Source organism: Choloepus didactylus, chromosome 3 (assembly GCF_015220235.1).
Source record: "Choloepus didactylus isolate mChoDid1 chromosome 3, mChoDid1.pri, whole genome shotgun sequence".
In the NCBI taxonomy this organism is placed as follows: domain Eukaryota; kingdom Metazoa; phylum Chordata; class Mammalia; order Pilosa; family Megalonychidae; genus Choloepus; species Choloepus didactylus.
Genome location: NC_051309.1, coordinates 123,174,711 through 123,196,988, shown reverse-complemented (window position 1 = coordinate 123,196,988; position 22,278 = coordinate 123,174,711). Strand labels below are relative to the sequence as shown.

The 22,278-nt window shown below is 42.5% G+C and overlaps 1 protein-coding gene across 2 annotated transcripts in view; it reads right to left on the bottom strand.

The window, feature by feature from the left end:
* The window catches only part of ANK2 (ankyrin 2), a 739,617-nt gene that overhangs the window by 619,208 nt on the left and 98,131 nt on the right, over positions 1-22,278 (bottom strand). Inside the window, exon 1 of one of the 2 annotated variants that reach the window (XM_037830497.1) lies at positions 21,609-21,760. The exons of the other annotated variant lie outside the window; for it this stretch is intronic. The gene's annotated coding sequence lies outside the window, so the exon portion shown is untranslated. Of the gene's footprint in view, positions 1-21,608; positions 21,761-22,278 lie in introns of those variants that run through there. 2 annotated transcript variants of the gene reach the window in all.

Here is a 22,278-nt window from a genome sequence, read left to right as displayed (position 1 = left end):
CATGCCTTCCTAGCTAATAGAGGTTTTCCGGACGCCATTGGCCATCCTTCAGTGAAGGTACCTGATTGTTGATGCATTACCTTGGATGCTTTATGGCCTTAAGACTGTAACTTTGTAACCAAATAAACCCCCTTTATAAAAGCCAATCCATTTCTGGTATTTTGCATTCTGGCAGCATTAGAAATCTGGAACAAGAGGATTCTATGACAACTTTTACCAACAAATTAGACAACCTAGATGAAATGGAAAAATTCCTAGAAAAATATGAACAACAATCTACACAGACTCTACAAGAAACAGAAGACCTCAACAGACCAATCACAAGTAAAGAGATTGAATCAGTCATCAAAAATCTCCTAACAAACAAAAGCCCTGGACCAAACAGCTTCACAGGTGAATTCTACCAATCATTCCAAGAAGAATTAACACCAGTCCTGCTCAAACTCTTCCCAAAAAAAAAAAAAAAAAAAAAATTGAAGAGGAGGGAATACTACCTTACTAATTCTATGAAATCAACATCACCCTAATACCAAAGCCTGATAAAGAGACTACAAGAAAAGAAAATTGCAGCACAATTTCTCTAATGAATATAGGAGCAAAAATCCTCACCAAAGACTTGCAAATTGAATCCAACAGTACATCAAAAGAATTATACACCATGATCAAGTGGGTTTTATACCAAGCATGCAAGGGTGAATCAACATAAGAAAATCTAGTAATGTAATACATTGCATCAACAAAACGAAAGGGAAAAACCCACATGATCATCTCAATTGATGCAGAAAAGGCATTTGATAAAATCCAGCATCCTTTCTTGATTAAAACACTTAGAAATACAAGAATAGAAGGAAACTTCCTCAACATGATAAAGGGCATATATGAAAAACTCACAATTATTATACTCAGTGATGAAAGGCTGATATCTTTCCCTCTAAGATTGGGAACAAGACCTAAATGCCCACTGTCACCACTGTTATTCAACATTGTACTGAAAGTTTACCAAAGGAATTAGGCAAGAAATTGGAAAGGAAGAAGTAAAACTTCTACTATTTTCAGATGACATGATCCTTTATAACAAATATCCTGAAAAATCTACAATAGAGTTACTAGAACTAATAAACAAGTTCAGCAAAGTGGGAGAGTACAAGATCATGACGCAAAAATCAATAGTCTTGTTGCTGATGTTCTCACAAACATTGGGGACTGATGGCTTGATGTGCTGAGCCCTCTGTCTTGGGACTGGGCCCTATGAAGATTGTTGCTACAATGAGAGGCTAAACCTGCTTATAACTGTGCCTAAGAGTCTCCCCAAATGCCTCTTGGTTGCTCAGATGTGGCCCTCTTTCTCTCTAACTAAGCCAACTTGGCAGATGATCTCGCTGCCCTCCCCCCTACATGGGACCTGACTCCCAGGGGTGTAAATCTCGCTGGCAACATAGGATATGACTCCCGGGAATGAATCTGGACTTGGCATCATGGGATTGAGAGCATCTTCTTGACCAAAAGGGGGAAGCGAAATGAAACAAAATAAAGCTTCAGTGGCTGAGAGATTTCAAATGGAGTCGAGAGGTCACGCTATATAGATAACACTTTTTAGGTTTTAATGTACTGGAATATCTAGAAGTAAATACCTGAAACTATCAAACTGCAATCCAGTAGCCTTGACTCTTGAAGATGATTGTATAACAATGTAGCTTACAAGTGGTAACAGTGTGATTGTAAAAACCCTGTGGATTGTACTCCCTTTATCCAGTGTATGGATGGATAAGTAGAAAAATGGGGACAAAACCTAAATAAAAAATAGGGTGGGATGGAAGGGGTGATTTGGGTGTTCTTTTTTTATTTTTATTTTTTATTCTTATTCTGATTCTTTCTGGTGTAAGAAAAATGTTCAAAAATAGATTGAGATGATGAATGCACAACTATATAATGGTACTGTGAACAGTTGATTGTACACCATGGATGATTGTATGGTATATGAATATAGCTCAGTAAAACTGAATTTTTAAAAAATCAATAGTGTTTCATTAGCGTTCATTACTAGTATACACTAGTAATGAACAATCTGAGTAGAAAATCAAGAAAAAAAATTCCATGTACAGCAGCAACTAAATGAATCAAATATCTAGGAATGACTTTAACCAAAAATATAAAGAATTTGTACACAGAAAACTACAAAACATTGCCAAAAGAAATCAAAGAAGACATATAAACGGAAGGACAATCCACAGTCATGGATTGGAAGACTAAATATTGATGATGTCAGTTCTACACAAAATGATTTACAGCTTCAATGCAATCCCAATCAAAATTCCAGCAGCCTATTTTGAATAAATGGAAGAGCCAACCATCAAATTTATTTGGAAGGGTAAGGGGCCCCAAATAGCCATAAACATCTTGAAAAAGAAGAACAAAGTTAGAGAACTCAATTCCTGACTTTAAAGCATATTACAAAGCTATAGTGGTAAAAACAGCATGGCACTGGTACAAGGATGGTTATATTGATCAATGGAATCAAATTTAGAGTTCAAAAATAGACCCTCACACCTATGGCCAATTGATTTTTGACAAGGCTGCCAAGTTCACTCAATTGGGGAAAAAAAAAACAGTTTCTTCAACAAATGGTGCTGGCAGAATTGTATACCCATATGCAAAGAATAAAAGAAGATCCCTATCTCACACCCTATACAAAAATTAACTCAAAAAGATCCAAGACCTAAATTTAAGAGTCACAACTATAATACTCCTAGAGAAAATGTAGGGAAGCATCTTCAGGAAATTTTGTTAAGCAACAGTTTCTTAGACTTGACACCTAAAGCATAAGCAACAACAGAATAAATAGATAAATGAGATCTCCTCAAAATTAAAACCTTTTGTGCATCAAAAGAATTTGTCACAAAAGTGAAAACACAACCTACTCAATAGGAGAAAATATTTGGAAATCACAGATCTGATAACAGTTTAATATCCAGAATATATAAAGAAATCCTACAACTCACCAATAAAAAGACAAACAAACCAATTTAATTAAAACTTGGCAAAAGACTTGAATAGACATCTCCCCAAAGAGGATATACAACTGACTAAAAGCACATGAAAAGATGTTCAACATCACTACCTATTAGGAAACTGCAAATCAAAACCACAATGAGATATCATTTCACACCCACTAGAAAGGATACTGTTAAAAAAAAAAAAAAAAAAAAACAGAAAATTACAAATGTTGGAAAGGATGTGGAGAAATGGGAACTCTCATTCACTGTTGATGGTCTAACGTAAAATGGCGCAGCCTCTGTGGAAGACAGTTTGGCAGTTCCTCAGGAAACTAAATATAGAATTACCATGTGACCCAACCACCCCACTAAGAGGTATATACCCAGAACTGAAAACAGGGACTCGAACAGATATTTTCACAGCGATGTTCACAGCAGCACTATTCATAATTGCCAAAAGATGGAAGCAACCCAAGTTTCCATCAACTGATGCATGGATAAACAAAATGTAATATATACATATGATGTAATATTATTTAGCTGTGAAAAGGAATGAAGCCCTGATGCATGTGACAACATGCATAAACCTTGAGGATTTTATGTTGAGTGAAACAAGACAGGCACAAAAGGATAAATATTGTATGATCTCACTGATATGAACTAATTATAATAAGCAAACTCACAGAGTTAGAATCTAGAATATAGGTTATCGGGGGATAGATGGAGGAATTGCTAAGTTTGTACAGAACTTCTATTTAGGTTGATTATAAAGATTTGGAAATGGATAGCAGTGATAGTAGCACATTATTGTGAGTGTAATTAACAGTGCTGGAATATGTATGTGAATGTGGTTGAAAGGGGACGTTTTGGTTCATCAATGTTACTGGAAGGGAAGTTAGGAGATAAAATATGGGACTGTATAACACAGTGAACCCTGCTGTGGATGATGGCTGTGGTTAATAGTACAAGTATAAGAATGTTCTTTCATGAAGTATAACAAATATACAACACTAATACAAAATTTAATAATCAGTGGTATATGGAGAAAAAACACACCGAATGTAAACTATGAAGTATAGTTAACAGTACCATTTTAATATTCTTACATTAATTGTAACAAAGGTACCACACTACTGCAAAGTGTCAACAATAGGGAGGTATACAGGAACATTGGTACCTGTACTTTTTACATGATTTTTCTATAAACCTACACACACTCTATTTTAAAATAGTAATTTAAAAAAACATTATGCTAAGTGAAAGAAACCAGACACAAAGTACTATGTATTGTAAAATTCCATTTATATAAAATATAAATATAAAAAAATCTAGAGACAGAAATAGATTAGTGGTTATGCATGACTGGGGAATGACAGAGGGATTGAGAGATGACTGCGAAGGGGTATAGAGTTTTTCTTTTTGGAGTAACGAAACCATTCTACAGTTGATTGTAGTGATGAATACAGAATTCTGTGAACATACTAAAAGCCATTGATTGTACACTTTGGATGGATTGTATGATATGTAAATATATCTCAGTACAATTGCTTTAAAAAAAAGTGACTTCTCTATTCCCACACAGATTTACAATGAATATATTTTCCAAGCTCAAACTACAGTTCCAGCAGTGTTTTCAGACTTTGATGCAAGTGCAAAGGAATTTTCATATTTCAAAATCCACATAACTGTACAATTGAGGAGCTTCTACCTAACCTTCAATCAGAAGTAATTAATCAGCAATGTCATTACATGCTAAACAGCCAACATCAATAGGGGAATCTAATAGAATTCTATAAATGCTGCCTTCCAAGTGAAGAATATGCTCAATTTAAATCCTATGCTTGCAGACTGATATCAGTATTAGGTAGCACCTAGCTGTGTAAAAAGACATTTTCAAAGATGAAGCATATAAAATCCATTATAGATTCCCATTGGCAGATGAACATTTGCAACTGGTTTTGATGGTAGAGAACACTAACTTTAAAACCCTAATTAAGCAAATGTTATTACCCCCAGATAATTCCATTCTTATTATTACTAGACACGAATTATTAAAATTACAATTATTATTATTGTTGTTTTTGAATTTCTGCAAAAAAAGCTTGCAGAAACTTAATAATAACAATAATAATCCCTTAGTATCATCTAATACCCAATATGATTGTTAAAATATTGATATGTTGAAGCTGGGTGATGGATATCTAGGAGTCCATTATACATTCCAATTTTCTGTATATTTGAAATTTTTCATATAAATTTAAAAAAATAAACAATCCAACTTTGCATGCACTGATATGAACAACCTCTAACACATATTAAGTGGAAGAGACAGAGAATAAAGTTTGTACTATGCTATAATTTTTGTTTAAAATATATGTATATATTGTCATAGTTTATATCCAGAAGATGCACGTGGAACTAAAAGCAGTGGTTGCCATTGAGGAGGAGAACTGAAGCACCAGAAAAGAAGACTCATTTATCCTTTTGTACCCTTTGAATTAGGGAAAGTATATTATGAAATCAAAAAATAAATCATTTATAAAGTAAAAGAAAAAAAACAAGATATGCAATTACCTGGGTGCATCATATATCATCAAAACCAATCATTAACTGTAATCGATTATCAGTCAATGCTACAACTAATCTAACCCTGGTGTCTTTCAGAATTATGTCGCAAAATTGTGCCAACAGAGGGATTGAAAATGCCTACTTGACCAAAGGGGGAAAAAAAAGAAAGGTAACAAGCTGAGGTCACAATGGCTGAGAGATCCCAAATAGAGTCAGGAGGCTATCCTGGAGGTTTCTCTTATGCAAGTTCCTGCTAGACATCCCAAATGGCCAAAGTAAGCCATACCGTTACCAAAAGTAGTCCCCAAATTCCTAGGTCCCTACCTGAGATGCTATAAAAGGTGCACTCAGTAAGTTTTATCTTTCTGAAACTTAAATCCACCAGAGTTTTCCTATACCTGACAAGTCCAAAAACCCAGAGGCAACAGCCTCTTTAAGATCAACAATCAGATACGGCCCCCTTCCCCATACTGTCCACACCCCCCCTTGGAATGAGCAAGTTGCAGTGCTCACTGCCTACACACCCCTGCAGATGGAGAAAGAGATTGGTTGAGGAGAAGGGATAGAAGCAAACAAGATAAGATTTAGCAAAGGTCTATGAATACTGCAACTTTATATAATTATATATATATTTTTGGATGTTGGGGTGTTGGAATGGCTGGAAGGATGTAAATGACATAGTGGAATTATGGCCTATAGAATCCTTTGAGATTTGCTCTATAGCTGCTTGTTGAATTGTGCCTTGAAGGTCTTCACTTTTCTGTATATACCTTGTGTTGCATAATAAGGAAGGAACTGAAACTGTGGAACTGTAACCCATAACAATTTTTTAAATTACCTATATGACTGCTTGTTGAGCTGTACATCGAGAGATGACACCCTCCTGTATGTATGTTATGTTTTACAATAATGGAAATGGCTGAAGTTGTGGAATTGTAACCCATGACATTCTTTAAGATTTGCTCTCTAACTACCTGTGAAATCATACTTTGAAAGTTATCACTGTTATGTATATAGGTTAAAGTTCACAATAAAAAAAATTAAAAATAAAAAAACTATGCCAACACCTCTATAATCAGAAATCTCCAGCCATCTGCCAACCCAATATTCTAGTGTTCTGGGATTTTGAGCCAAAAGATCGCCCCTTCAGCTAATACCTTCTCCTCCTACCCACCCACCTCATGTTTGAGTCCCTGAAAAGTCTTTAATATGGCTTATTCCAGGTAAAACCTTTTCTATTTCTGTATTCTGATATTGTCTTTGGTGGAGCTGCTGGACAATTTCCTTCACTTGCCAGAACAGCAAAGCCCTTCTGTTTATTTCTCCAGTGGTGCAAGCTGAAATCAAGACCACCTTTCAAAACTGTCCCTTGTGGAAAGCCGCCTCCCGAATCGGGCCTAGCGTATGCGCTGCAGCCTGCTCTAGAGTTACCCCCGCCCATCGAGTGAGCCAAGATGGCGCCTGCATCCTGTTTCCGCATAGTGACGCATGTATCCGCCACCCGCTCCTACCAATCGAAATCCTGTATACGCGATACTAGCCTAGAAGCTTATTGGTTGTTAATTGTGTATAAAAGGTCTTACCCGGACGGGGTAGGGTGAGACAGCCCACAAGGAGCCGTGCCTGACGGCCACATCGAGGCTGCTCTCCCACGAGGCGCCGTGCCCCGTGTGGGAACCAGTAACACAGAATGTTCATCTAGCTGTAGTAAAGGGCTTGCTTTCACAACTGCCGTGTGGTTCGAGTCGTGATTCATGACCAGGTTAGTTCGTGCAGTCTGCATCTCTCTCTCTCCTTCCCTGTTTCCCCTCGCCGGCCGGGAACCGGGGACCGAGCGGGGCAGCGCCGGACAAGTGGTGGCCCGTACGGGGACGCTCCTCCTCCTGCCTCGCTCTCGACGGTCCCTCTGTGAGGAGAGCAGCGCTGCGCGTCGAGCTTACGGCGGACTTCCCGCGCCTGATCAACGCGAGAAGGTGAGTGCGTCTTATTACATGATAGTTAGGGCCCGTGGGTTTTCAGGTGACCCCGGGGGACTCGGAAGAGCTCTCCGAGTGACTGAAGTATAGTGCCGACTGCAATCATGGGGCAGTCCGGAAGTTCACCTCTCTTAGCTCCCTTAAAGAACCTTTTGAAACAACGGGGTATCTCGGTCAGGAAAAGCTCCCTTCAGCGTTTTCTTGATGATGTTGATACTTTTGCCCCTTGGTTTGCCTGCACCGGCAGCCTTAGCCTACCCTCTTGGATGAAGCTCGGTCGCGACATAGACTGAGCGCGCCAGACGGGCGTGTGTATGGACCCGATTCTAGTACCCATATGGGAGACCGTCCGTGCGGTCCTTGAACTAGAATCGGCTACCGGCCTAAGCCCGTCCTCTGTCTTGCAAGAAGCACGGTGCGCGCTCCAAGAAACCCAGTCAGTTTCGTCAGCGGACGGCTCCTGTAAGGGCAAACCGCCGGAGTCCAGTGACTCTGACTCAGAGTCAGATAGCGATACTGACGAGAAGGCGGAAGCATCCCCGCTAATTGAGTGGGAGGAGCCTCCCGCCACACCCGTGCGGCCTTCCGCCCCGCCAATGTCTACCGCTGCACCCCCAGGGACACCCCAGCTCCCAACTGACGCCTTGGGCGGTCCCACCAAAGGACCTTGCCGAGAGCTCCCTCTAGTGGCCATGCCCAGTAAATGTAATTATCCTTTGCTGCCAGACCCGGAAACCCCGATGGGTCGGTCAGGGGAGGGGCAACCTTTGCCGTACCCCCCGCCCGAGTATACAGGCCCTCAGGACCCTTTGCCATTAGGTAGTGGTGGGAGACATTTCTGGAGATGGAACCCTTTCACAACATTTAGACCTTTTGGCATGCTGGGTGGCTACCAGCCACTTGAGCCGCAGCCAGTCTCAGAAATGTACCCGGTTATTATCAATCCCCAAGGTGGCAATCGGCACGAATCATATGATTACAAACTATTGAGGGAATTGAGGCAGGCCGTCCATCAGTATGGCCCCAATGCCCCTTATACCTTGAACATGATCGAGAACCTCTCTGCTCTAAATCATACACCCGCAGATATTTTTCAGCTAGCCCGTGCTTGCTTGCCGTCAGGCCGATTCATAGATTGGAAAGCATGGTTTGAGGAGTTAGCTGAAGAGCAGGCCGCAAGGAATGCGGCGGGGAGACGTGGCGGGTGGAATGCTGACATGCTGTTGGGGAGAGGCGCCCATGCCCAGAACCAAACGGGTTTCCCACAAGAGGTCTATGCCCAGATCTTCCGCTGTTTTGTGGGTGCCTGGAAAAAGCTAACAGGTGAGGGAGAGGCTCAGGCCTCACTCAGCAATATACACCAAGGCCCCACAGAACCATTTGCGGATTTTGTAGCCAGGATGCAAACCGCAGCTGAGAGAATCTTCTCAGATCCAGGAGTAGCAGAGACTGTGGTTAAGCAAATGATTTTTGAGCAGTGCAACAAGGAGTGCAAAGTTATCCTGGCACAAAACAGAGCAAAAAATTTGACAGAGTGGGTCAGGCTCTGTAGAGATGCTGGCAGCCCTTTAACTAATGCAGGTCTAGCTGCCATGCTAGCCAGCTCCCTACAGGTGGCTACAAAAAGCCGAGAACCTTAGGGGCAAAGTCTAACGGGTGCTATGGCTGTGGCCAATCAGGGCACTTTAAGAGAGATTGTCCCAATAGACGTCAACCCCCTGCCACTCAACGGTTTGGCGAACCAGGTGCAGCAACCAGGCCGTGTGGCCGTTGCCACAAAGGCCCCCACCGCGCAGAAGACTGTAAATCGGTTTTCGATGCGCAGGGTAGACGCCTCTCTGGCCGCCCCGAGCAGATTCCAAAAAACGGGAAGAGGGGGTCCGCCCTTTCGACGGACCCCCTTGCATGCCATTCGACAACACAGGATCCGATCAAATTCGTGCGTCCCCCGGCTCAGCAGGACTGGACCTCTGTGCCACCTCCAGACTCGTACTAACCCCCTCCATGGGTGTCCAGTTAGTAGGGACCTCCTTCAAGGGGCCCTTACCGGCTGGTACTGTAGGGCTCATATTGGGAAGAGCATCCACGGCCCTGAAAGGATTAACAGTTATACCAGGACTTGTAGATTCAGATTTCACAGGCCGTGCCCAAGTTATGGTTCAATCTCAGCGGGGCACCTTAGTCATTGCAGAAGGTGATAAGCTGGCGCAGCTCCTGCTCTTACCCAGCTTACATGCAGTCTTTCCAAGCAGAATCAGACAGAGAGGGGAAAAAGGGTTCGGATCCAGTGGAGCGATTTTTGAGGGACTCCATATGTCCCTGGAGTCTCGACCTATGCTAACCATTAAGGTGCAAGGCAGATCTTTCTTGGGCCTGCTCGATACAGGGGCCGATCGGTCTATCATAAGACAACAAGAATGGCCCCCCACCTGGCCAACGAGCAGGGCGGAAGAGCCCATTAGAGGAATAGGCCAAATTTCAGCGCCCATGCTCAGTGCAGCTGCCCTTCATTGGGCCGATGAAGAAGGACACCAAGGCAGTTTCCAGCCTTATGTATTAGCCCTGCCTGTGTCTTTGTGGGGAAGAGACATTCTGACCCAAATGGACGTTACTTTAATTAGCGGCTACTCCCCAACCTCTAAGCGACTGCTAAAAGAAATGGGGTATACCCCCGGCAAGGGTTTAGGAGCTTCACTGCACGGACGTGCGGAGCCTATACAAGCTGCCCCCAAGTCTGACAGACGAGGCTTGGGTTTTTCATAGGGGCCACTGAGGAGAGATTCCCACCCACACCTATAAAACTAAAATGGAAAACCGAGGCTCCGGTGTGGGTGCCTCAGTGGCCCTTGCCACAGGAAAAACTTGCAGCGTTGCACGCCCTAGTATCAGAACAACTAGAAAAGGGCCATATCGCCCCTTCCACGTCACCGTGGAACACCCCTATATTCGTAATAAAAAAGAAATCTGGTAAATGGAGACTGCTACATGATCTAAGAGCTATTAACGATTGCATGGAGCCTTTAGGGCCCGTTCAGATGGGACTGCCCCTCCTCTCGGCATTACCGGAGCACTGGTCGATTTTCATCATAGATCTGAAAGATTGCTTCTTTTCTATTCCGCTCCACCCTGAAGACACCCCTAAGTTTGCCTTTACTGTGCCCTCTAGTAATCAAGAGGAGCCCTGTCAACGCTTTGAATGGACAGTCCTGCCTCAAGGCATGGCTAATAGTCCTACCATGTGCCAGCTGTATGTCGCTGCGAAGCTAGCTAGCACTCGGCAGCAGTTCCCTCAAGTGAAAATCATCCATTATATGGATGACATTCTCTTAGCCCATAGAGACACAGATCTTCTTAAAACAGTTTTGTCACATTTAGTCCTTAGTCTTAGAGAAGCTAACCTAGAGATTGCCCCTGAAAAAATCCAAATGACTGACATTACCACTTTCCTGGGGGCGAAAGTCGCACCCACTCATGTTTCCCCCCAAAAGGTGTCTCTCAGGCTAGACAATATACACACTCTCAATGATCTACAAAAACTCATGGGGGATATCAATTGGATCCGTCCATACCTAAAAATACCCAATGTCAAACTAACACCTTTGTTCGACCTGTTGAAGGGGGATTCTAATATAAACTCACCTCGAAGCTTCACTCCAGAGGCAAGGCGAGCACTATGCCAGGTGGAACAGGCGCTCAGTGGCGCTGCATTGAAGAGAATAGACCCTGATGAGCCTTTTGAAGCCTGCGTGCTGCCGACAGAATTACAGCCCACTGCGGTACTGTGGCAGCGGGGGCCGCTGCTCTGGGTCCACCCTGGAGTTTCCCCCAAAAAAGTCCTAGAGCACTATCCTACAGCGGTTGCAGACTTGGCCCTAGAATGCATTAAAAGGGCTGTGCAGCATTTCGGTCAGCAGCCCAAAAATCTCAGGGTGCCTTATTCTTCCCAGCAGCTTGAGATACTCACCGGATGCATAGATCAATGGGCCATTCTCCGGTGTACATTTCTTGGTCCCATTAACAATCAGTTCCCTAAGGCTCCTCTCTTGCAGTTTGTCACCCGGCACCCAGTGATTTTTCCCAAAGTAACCTCTCCTAGGCCACTAGCAGGCGCCCCCACCGTATACACGGACGGCTCCAGCTCTGGAACAGGGGCGTATTGTGTGGAGGGGGACACTCCTAAAACAGTGCTCTTCCAACCACAAAAGCCTCAATGGGTAGAACTGCAGGTTATCATTGCAGTCCTGGAAAGCCTTTCCGAGCCCTTAAATGTCGTCTCGGATTCTGCTTATGTTGTGAACTCTGTACAAATTTTAGAAACGGTGGGCATTGTTAAACATTCCTCTACAGTAAGGACGTTCTTTGCCAAACTACAGGAGGTTATATGGACCAGGCAACACCCTTTTTACATAACCCATATTAGAGCCCACACAGGTTTGCCTGGCCCTATGGCCCAGGGGAACCATAGCGCAGATGTAGCCACTCGACAGCTGCACATCTTTCCGACGCTGGTACCGTATCAACAAGCCCGAGAATTCCATGCCAAGTTTCACATCAATGCAGGTACCCTAGCTAAGCGGTTCAGCATACCACGTGCAGCTGCTCGAGATATTGTCCGAGCCTGCAACAATTGTGCAGAGCAGAGAGCAGTCCCCTCGGTTGGGGTCAACCCTAGGGGTCTCACCCCAGGGGATACTTGGCAGATGGATGTCACTCATCATTCAGAGTATGGTAAGATCAAGTACTTACATGTGTCGGTGGACACATGCTCCCAAGTTTTATTTGCCTCTGCTGAACCAGGAGAAAGAGTCTCCCACGTCATTGCACACTGCCTTGCTGCATGGGCAGCTTGGGGTAAGCCAAAGACGTTAAAGACGGATAACGGGCCTGCCTACACTAGTAAATCCTTCCAAAAATTTTGTGACAACATGGATGTCCAATTAAAACATGGCATCCCCTATAACCCTCAGGGGCAAGGAATCATTGAAAGAGCGCACAGATCTCTCAAAGACTTGCTTAAAAAACAGAAAGAGGGTATAGGCCACGGCCTGTCCCCAAAAGCTCGACTGTCTGTAGCCTTGCTCACATATAATTTTTTAAACGAAAATTCACAAGGAATGACACCTGCCCTGCAACACACCACCCCGAGTCCTCCGCATAGAGGTCTAGTCCGTTGGAAGGATGTCCTGTCGGGGCAGTGGAAAGGCCCTGACCCGGTGCTCAGCTGGGCCAGAGGCTCTGTTTGTGTTTTTCCCCAGGAACCAGGACGTCAACCAGTGTGGGTTCCGGAAAGACTGGTGAGAACCGTGACATCACCTGAAGAAGCCAAGGAACAGCTGTCAGAAACGCCAACGAATATACAACCTGAACCATTAGACCAAGCCTCCGACCCTGCTGATGATGGCGACGACCAACAAGACGATAATAGTAGGACTGACCACCCCGCGGTTGCCCAAAAAGAGGATCGGGCTTGCTCCTACAGTCTGCAACCGTTCCAAAGACCCGGATGCCTCGCCGCCCCGCTATCCTAGTGTATCGCCCAAGTTATGTCTGGCTCCCCGTCAAGGCAACCGACTGGGTTGGCCCTGTTTCTCAAGTTGTTTCACTTAACAATATCCCCTTCTCTAAGTCTAGGCGTCCAAGAGGCATAAAAGAATGGCTATCGAATGCTGCCAGTGTAGCTTCCTCTTTGTTTGTCCCAACGATCGGGCAGGCTGTACTACAAGCATGGACAGATCGGCAGCTCGCCATAACGATGGAAACGGTAAATGGCTTGGTCAACCTTACCCGAGACGTGCTACGCCGCCACAATCAGATGCTGAACTTAAATTTCCAGGCCATTCAGAAACTCCAAGCGGAGATAGATGAACTTGGACTGGAAATAGATGGACTCTGGAGAGTGCTTCAGCAAACATGTGACACCCGGTGGCTTACGGTTAAACTCTGTGTCACTCCTGTCAGGGCCAACGTGACCGGAAGCATTTCCAGAGTCTCTGATTGGCTGAAAAGGTCATATTTTCCTGAATTTGTTAATCTCTCCCAACAGGTGGAATCTAGTTTAGACACAATTGGGGGGATCAAGTTAAAACCCGTTAAAGTCGATCTCTCCGGGTTAGGCGAGGTTCTACAGAAACTATTGCACAGTGTTTCTTCCTGGTTCTCTTGGCCCAATTTAACTAATTGGATCCTCATTGCAGTGGGATTATTGGTGGGATTAGTCGTTGTTAAATGTTTGCTAGAACGCCTGTTTCAAGCGCAGCAGCAATTGCGTGTTACCACTATGATGGCTATGACTCCCACCTCTGTTACCCCCGATAGTGACCGATTTATTAACCATACCCCTTCCTGGTCGCCTCAGGTGGGGCGCTTTGGAGCAAAATTTGTAGCGAATCGCATGGCTGTTTCTCGGGTGTAAAAGGCGACACCAGTAGTCATAATTTTGTCTCAGGTGGGTCTCTAGGGCAGAGTCCTAGTTGTGGCCAGACTGGACCCTAGCCATTGCACAGAGACACCTAGTGACACCCCCGACTCTGGTTACTGCTGTTCCTGCCCCCGTCGTTGTTCCCCAGTTGCCAGGCAAAGCACTGCAGGGAGAGTCACGTTGCTTCCAGCTTACGGACTCTCCAGTCTCCATATGACGTGAGCATTCTGGTTGGTGCTAGAGGCTCCGCCGCTGGATGGCTGAGGCCTAGTCCAGACTCCCCAAAGCACCAAAGAGGTTGTGAACCATTTGGGTTCACGGGAGCACGCTCATCACTGGAGACACTGGGTCAAAAATAAATAAGAAAGGGGGAGATGTGGAAAGCCGCCTCCCGAATCGGGCCTAGCGTATGCGCTGCAGCCTGCTCTAGAGTTACCCCCGCCCATCGAGTGAGCCAAGATGGCGCCTGCATCCTGTTTCCGCATAGTGACGCATGTATCCGCCACCCGCTCCTACCAATCGAAATCCTGTATACGCGATACTAGCCTAGAAGCTTATTGGTTGTTAATTGTGTATAAAAGGTCTTACCCGGACGGGGTAGGGTGAGACAGCCCACAAGGAGCCGTGCCTGACGGCCACATCGAGGCTGCTCTCCCACGAGGCGCCGTGCCCCGTGTGGGAACCAGTAACACAGAATGTTCATCTAGCTGTAGTAAAGGGCTTGCTTTCACAACTGCCGTGTGGTTCGAGTCGTGATTCATGACCAGGTTAGTTCGCGCAGTCTGCATCTCTCTCTCTCCTTCCCTGTTTCCCCTCGCCGGCCGGGAACCGGGGACCGAGCGGGGCAGCGCCGGACAGTCCCTTGTCCAAATGACACTTGCCTTTGAATCCAGCTGCTGCAAATCACTTTCTGGCCTTTGCAATTTACTTGTCCCAGCTAAGAAGTGATTAACTAACAAAAACTGGGCTAGCTGTCTTTAGGGATGATTTACTTGTTTTCCAACTGGAATTTTAAATAATTTAGACAAATTGGTGCCTAAAAACAAGTATATAGTTGCCTCTTTACAGCAAAGTTTAGATTTAATTGAAGTGGCATATTGGGACCTTTTAAAATATTGTTTTCTGATTTTGTTCTTTTCAGTTATAAATCGGAAAATAAAGCTAGAGTGCATAACAAGTAGAAGAGCGTGGAATGTTATTCTTTGTGTGAAATTTTAGAGCAACAATTATTTTTAGCAACATCTGGGCCAAATGTTCTCACAGAACTTAGTTTATTCTGAAATTGAATACCATACAATACCAGGAGAGGTATTTAAAATTCTGAAGTATTATTCTACAAGTTGTTTTACTGTTAGAATTAATCTGCTTTTATACATATCAACAAAGTTTTAATAAGTATGCCATGTACAATATGGAGACACAATAGTGTTTTCTGGGCAAAATAAGTTTTGTGACTATAAAATGATGCAAAGTCTGCAAAGTCTCAGCTTCATTCTCTGTTAGTTATGGTCTAATTTTTTTTTATTATTATTATAAAACCCAATCACATTAAGCCACTGGAAATGTTATTAATTACAGAGCTGATGCCCCAAAACCAACATGAGATAAAAATCTAATCAGACTAACACTTCCCGGATTCTATTTTTTCATTAGCACTTGAATATCACACGTAAGAGTATACTTTTAAAAGACACAAACCAGACCAACCGACAGCGGGTATTCTGAATGGATGGTGTGAAAGGATTTGTAAAATTGCTTTGCTAAAAATCAAGGCACAACCTAGCCATTCCACTCCTAATTATAACTCAAAAGAATTGAAGACAGGGGACTCAGATGCCTGTACAACAGTGTTCACAGCAGCATTACTCACGATAGTCAAAAAGTGGAAACAATTCAAATGTCCAGCAACAGAGGAATGGATAAGCAAAATGAGGTACATACACAGAATGGAATATTATTCAGCCATAAAATGGAATGACCTTCTGATTTACACTACAATATGGATAAACCTTGAAAATATTATGCTACGTAAAAGAAGCCAGACTCAAAAGATCACACAGTGATCTGGATATGAAATATCCAGAACAGACAAATCCACTGAGATAGCAGATTAGTGATTGCCAGGGACCTGGAGAAGGCAGAATGGGGAATTATGGCTTAAAGGATACAGTTTCTTCTGTTTGGGGTGACAAAAAGGTTTTGGTGGTAGATAACGGTGATAGCAGCACAGTGTTGTAAATTTAATCAATGCCAACAAATTGTAAACTTAAAAGTAGTTAAAATGGCAAATTTTATGTTGTATCTTTATTATTTTTTTAAAAAGGCACAAGCAGTGCTGGTTTGGATTACTTAGGTTTTGTTTTCTGTTTTTCCTGTTGTTTTGTGTTCCACGACATATTCTTTTAAAATGTCAAAGAGATCCTACTTTAAAATGTCAAAGAGATCCTACTTAAGTTTTAAGCACTAAGCTTACCTTCTGAGAGGTGAGCCCCTTGGAGGATGTAATTGTATGAACAACCAACATCTTGTGCCAGTTACTATGCCTGGCTCTGGGAACTCAAAAGTAAAACTTAGCCCTACTCTCAAGAAGCAAGAAAGGCTAAGATAAGAGGGAAATCAGCTATTCAAGTGCGGGGACATGAAGTCCAAAGGAGGAAAATATGACAAATATGATACTGTGCTTTCCAGACCTTTAATAATATTGTTCTCTGAAATATTTTTATCACTGCATTAAATTACATTGATAGCCTTTAGGAAGTCCATAAACATTGTGCTATGGGTTAAATTGACTATAAAGTGACCATGTTTTAGATAAAGTTAAAAGCATTATGCTTTTAAGAATAGTGTCCTATAATACAAAATTCTGTTAAATTTTGCCATTTTCATTAGGAACTTGCTATGGGGACAGCCTTCCCGATACCTAGAGTGGAAGAGTAGGCAAGTATTACTCTCAAAAAATTTACCATTCCTTTTTTACCACATCACATCACAATTTATAAACACCATAATAAAATCTAATTCAAAATAAAGGCCTTCTCTCCTCATTCACAAGTCAACACCCCCCCCCCCCAAATTCTGCGTACTATCTGTAGATGGAGGTCTTTTTCACAACTTTTTTGTCTGTGTAGGAACTCTACAGAAATCTGTAGTCAAAACAATAACCATAGGGCACTTCAGACTTAGAAAGACCTGGACTAAAATCTCAGCTCACAATTTATGAGTTTTGGGTAAACTGGCCTTTCCAACTGTGAAATGTCCAAAAATTTTTTTATTATAGAGTCTTACACATGGGAAGTGCTCAGCATACAGCAGTTGCAATAATAATAGGAACCACTATTATTGTTATTATTATTATTATTTGTGATACTTCCTCAAAAACCAATTTAATCTGATGCAAAAGGCACAAGCAAGTCAAATGAGGAAAAGTTAAGGGATAAGGGACCTAACAATATCAACAAAACCCAACACTGACATTTGAACAATGGAATTTTCTTTTCCACCGAGGACAGTGGATAGTCTTTCTCTAAAACAATATACATATAACTGTTTTTCCACCAAATCATCTCAAGCACTGTGTTATAGCTGTATTTTAAAGTGTGGTCGTTGTGCAATAGATTTTCAAGGCTTCTTTTCCATACTGAAGACAAAGAACAAAAATATGCTAAAGACCTACATCTAACCCATAGCCCAAGAGACAATAAATAAACACAGTTTTCACGAGGAAGCCTTCCATCTAAACAGCTTAGACAGTTGGGTGTAAATCATGTGTAAGAGATTGTTCTAAAAAATCAACATTAATTCAAACAGATTGGAGGAAAGGAGTCTAAATCCATGATCAGAAAAATCAATGTATAACTTCCATTGACCCCAAACAGCAATCTCAGATTTCACATTGAATCTGGCTAAGTCACCAGCACAGTAAACAGTAGCATCTGGCTCTCATGCAAGATGGTGTGTACAATGGGCTGATCCATAACTTTAGGCTACTTTAGACATTTAGATGGATGGGCTAAGAGCTCAGTGTGTTATAATAACCCTGAAAAGCTTTTGGCTCTGGCTGTGAACACATTAGCATTAACTTAAATCTGTTGCTTTGTTTACAAGAAAAGATATTTGCTTGTGCTTTCTGCCTAAATGGATTCGGTTAAAGGCACCCAAGACCTTAAAGAGTGAAATTTACAGTGGGCACAGCAGCAATTCACTATATTGAGCCTGTACTGAACAACTTCTTTTGTATTTCCTCTTAGTTACATGTTTTTAAAATAAGAGATATCTTTATTTGGAGTCTCCGTCTGTGCATATTTGGAAATTTAACGCCTAGTTTCCCTTTCCTGTTTTTTTTTTCCCCTCTTCATAACCTGAACCTTGAAATAAGTAATCATTTAGAGGGTTCCATGAAGATGTCACCATTTAGAAATGTCACACATGCAGCCATTTGTTTCTGAGTTAGAGAGTGCAGGCTGTTTAGAACAGTGTTCCAATTATTCTTGTTGAAACCACTCAAAGCTACCAGAACTAATTTCTCCCAATACATCACTCTAGTTTAATGTCTAGAAAGAAAAGATGCCCTCACTGGACCAGTAGAAACTGATTATTGCACATTAAGGATATAATCAGAGGGCCTCTGAATTGTAGTGAAGGTTTCCAAAAAATGTAATTAAACAACACCCAATCTAATTTTGTGCTTATTGCTTTTATAAACAGTATTAACACAGATGAATTACATGTGACATTTACTCGTAGTTATATTTTATAAACAGTATTAACATAGATGAATTGCCTGTGACATTTATTCATATTTATATTGATTTCAAACAAATATGTGAACCTCACCCTGACTAAAATTAGATTCAATAATTAACAGACACGCATTCTAATACCATTATGGAACAGAAAAACATTGGATTATCTTTTAAATCTCATTATACTCACAAATAGGCATTGCGATGTTCTGTATATTTGTTCTATCTTTCAATCAACAAGTATGTTTTGAATATTATTTGTAGGTGTAGCATTAACCTGAAGACAAAAAAATTAAGCTGGAACTTTTATTTTAAATTGAACAACTAGTAAATGGTTTTAAATGTCACCACGAATAGAGCCTGCAAAAAGAAAGAGCATTATGTGACTCTGAAAAACACCCAAAAGCTTCTAAATGTTCTCATGGTATGTGACTGCCATAAACAAACTCTTCAAACATTCAGGTATTTGAGATCTCAGCACAGGGCCCATGAAGAATGTATACAATCTACTGCCCTAAGAAAGCAAACTTGATTTTCTTTTCAAGACATTTTAGGGAAAGGAAATGAAATCACAGTGATTTTACTATTCCAGGTAAATAAAATGAAAAATAACCTGAAACTGAAAAAAATATCTAATTTCAAGGAAAACACTCTCCTTAGGTTGCATGACTGCAGAAGGAGCACTGGGCTGGGAGTCAAGAAAGTCAGATGTATAACTCTAGCCAGTTTCCCCCTCTATGAAATAAGGGGATAAACTAGATCAGTCCTCAGGTCTATTCCAGCTCTAAGTCCCTAAAAGCAAGACCCTTCCCTGGAAAGTAGACATCTGGGGTGTAGATGGCCTCTCTGCATTAGACATAGCCAGCCTAAAGTGACAAGTATGAAGACAGGAAGGGAACACGAAGACATTAAAACACAGCTCATGTGAGAGAGGTGGGAAAACAGGTAATTGCCTTCTGTTTCTTTTCATATTAATGTATTAATTTTTGAAGAAAATAAATTCTAAAACTCCCATAAATAAGCATCTCCACCCTAAGAAGCAGGTGTCGTGTGTCTGCAGAGAAAGGAGGGCTCTTTGGTTTTGTGACAAAGAATCAATGTTCCCAGACATCGCCATTATTTTATTGGGTTCCTCTCTAGAGAGAGCCCTTGCTTGACTGTGGCCAAAAAAGGCAGTATGATCTAGGGCTGTTTGGGAGAAAGCAGGGATAGCGAGCTGAATCAATAAAAGTCACTCCAAAAACATTCCTCACAATATTCTCATCTGTTCCCCTCCAGCAAGTTATCAGCTGCACATCCCATGCCCCTTTGTCAGCTTCTGTGAAATGGTTAACAAAATGATAAACAGTGACAAGGAACCTTTCCAGAATAAAGCTAGCTTCTCTCAACAACATGGAAGGAGGACAAGGTGGAGTTGGGCAGCAATCTTTATTTTTCTATGCCCAGGAAGACATATGGCATGCACTGTATGTCACAGGCTCAAAGGATGAATCAGAACCCCCTCTATACTAGTGCTTATGCAGTTCAGTGGATTAAATGACAAGTGAATAATTCATGTTCACGACACTCTGGGTGGGGCTCTTGCCTGTTGTTTGGTGTTCTGTGATTTAAACCAACTATTGAAAAGGCTACAAAAAAGAATCATCTAAGCATGCTTTCTTTGCTTCCATCCCATCATCTTTCCACTGAAAAGTTTCCATCAATGCCTAAATGTTTCTGGAATCAGTCTTTGGCCCCAAAACCTTTATGCAGAGACTCACAGAAAAGTCTAGACATTATTCCTAAAAGTAAACAATAGCGATTTTCTAATGTTTTCAGGCAGCCTAATTATTTACCTATTGTCTTTCAAGGGACACCTGACACCTTGACCTAAAATGTTCATTGAAAAATGCCAAAACAAACAAACAATCTGTTCTATTAAATTCTCCTTTACTGACCCCTCCAACTACACACACGTAATGTTTCAGTCTATAAAACAAATTTAGTTTTATATGCCCAGAAGGAACAGTAAGATGCTACTGGATTGATTCCCTACCCCTCCCAAAGGCCACACCTAAGACATTGCTGAGATGAGGATCTCTCCTGATGCAGGAGTGTGGGAATGATTCAATTTCCTGTGGCACACATCCTTTTCCCAAAGATAATTCTTGTTACCAGCGAACAAAAAACAACAGCAACAACAACAAAAAACCCAGTGCTTAGAAATCTGTACCTCTCTCCTCACCAGTCTTTAATTGGGTTTTTGAAGCAGGAAAGACAATTTGCTTCCTGGAAACCAAGAGCAAGAACTCCATCATCTTTCCACTGTAGGCACCTGTTCTGCCAGCTGACACTACCTAATAGAAATTTTGACCATAAGAAAAAGACAATATAATAATAGCACTGCTATTTACCAGAAACTAACCAAATCTGTGTGCTCCTCACTGCTGGTTCACCCTGCTTTCGGTCCCACCACCTCCTCACTCAAAGCAGGAAAGGGGTGGCAACCACTAAATATCTCTCCTGCACAGACACTGCCGATATCTTAGGCAGGAGGAGCCAGCCTAACCAAGGGAGCCACCACCCTCTCTCCCTCATCTCACTGCTCACCATACAGAGAAAACCAAGTCCACTGGAGATCTGGTCATCTGAAATATATTCACTCTAACCAGATCTAAAAATCTGCTCTACAAATAGAAAAATAGAAAAAGCAAATCAGAAAATCACATCACATGGAGAATAAACTGAAATCAGGGCTGGGCAACATTTGCCCATCAGCTCTGCCTGTCACCTCCAGGATGGCATGGAAAGCAAGGCTGCCCAGCCCAGATCCGGGGAGGGTGTTTTACAACGGGCTTCCAGAACCCCCTTTCAACACCACCACTTCCTCCCAGCCTCCAAAACGCTCTGAAGACCTCCTTTAAGCACTTACGGGGAGCTGCAGCTTCTGTCTGCAGTGTGCCTGTGAGTCATGCAGCAGGAGAGCCTCCCCTTCTCGCCCCGAGCAGGGAAAATCGGAGAATCCTCCGCTTTTCCGCAGGCTGATGTCTGTGAGACAGCAGCCTGGGAGCCGACTTTCCCATTACAGCCTCAGACTGTAATCCGTGTGCTTTCGGCGGGCCAGTCCCAGCTGCCCACAGAGTACCACATGATCCGCTCTGACATCAGATCAGCCCGACGTGACAGCCCACCCGCCAGCCTCTTCCACACGCATGGGTTGCATCATTTCTGTGGCTTTGACTTGCATATAAGCAGGTGGTCCCGAGTAAGGAACTGTTTTCTCACAAAATATTTTTGCCCAGTTCCTTCTGTTTTTAACAGAAGGGGTGGGGGTGGGGGGTGGGAATAGCAAGAAAAGTACATGGATTTTTTTGCAGCCAGAATTTATCAGATACATGGGAAGTAACTGGAGTTCCACTCCTAGTTCAGGGAAGCCGAGGGATGAGTCAAAATGCTAACACCGTGGAAGTGACTTCATCTGCAAATCACTACCACCAACCCCAACTTTCAATAGATCAGGTTTTATAACAAGTGTAAGTCATAAAATGTTGGTGGGTTTTCTGTGGATTTTTTTTAATCCAGTTGCCACTGCTTTTAGTTCA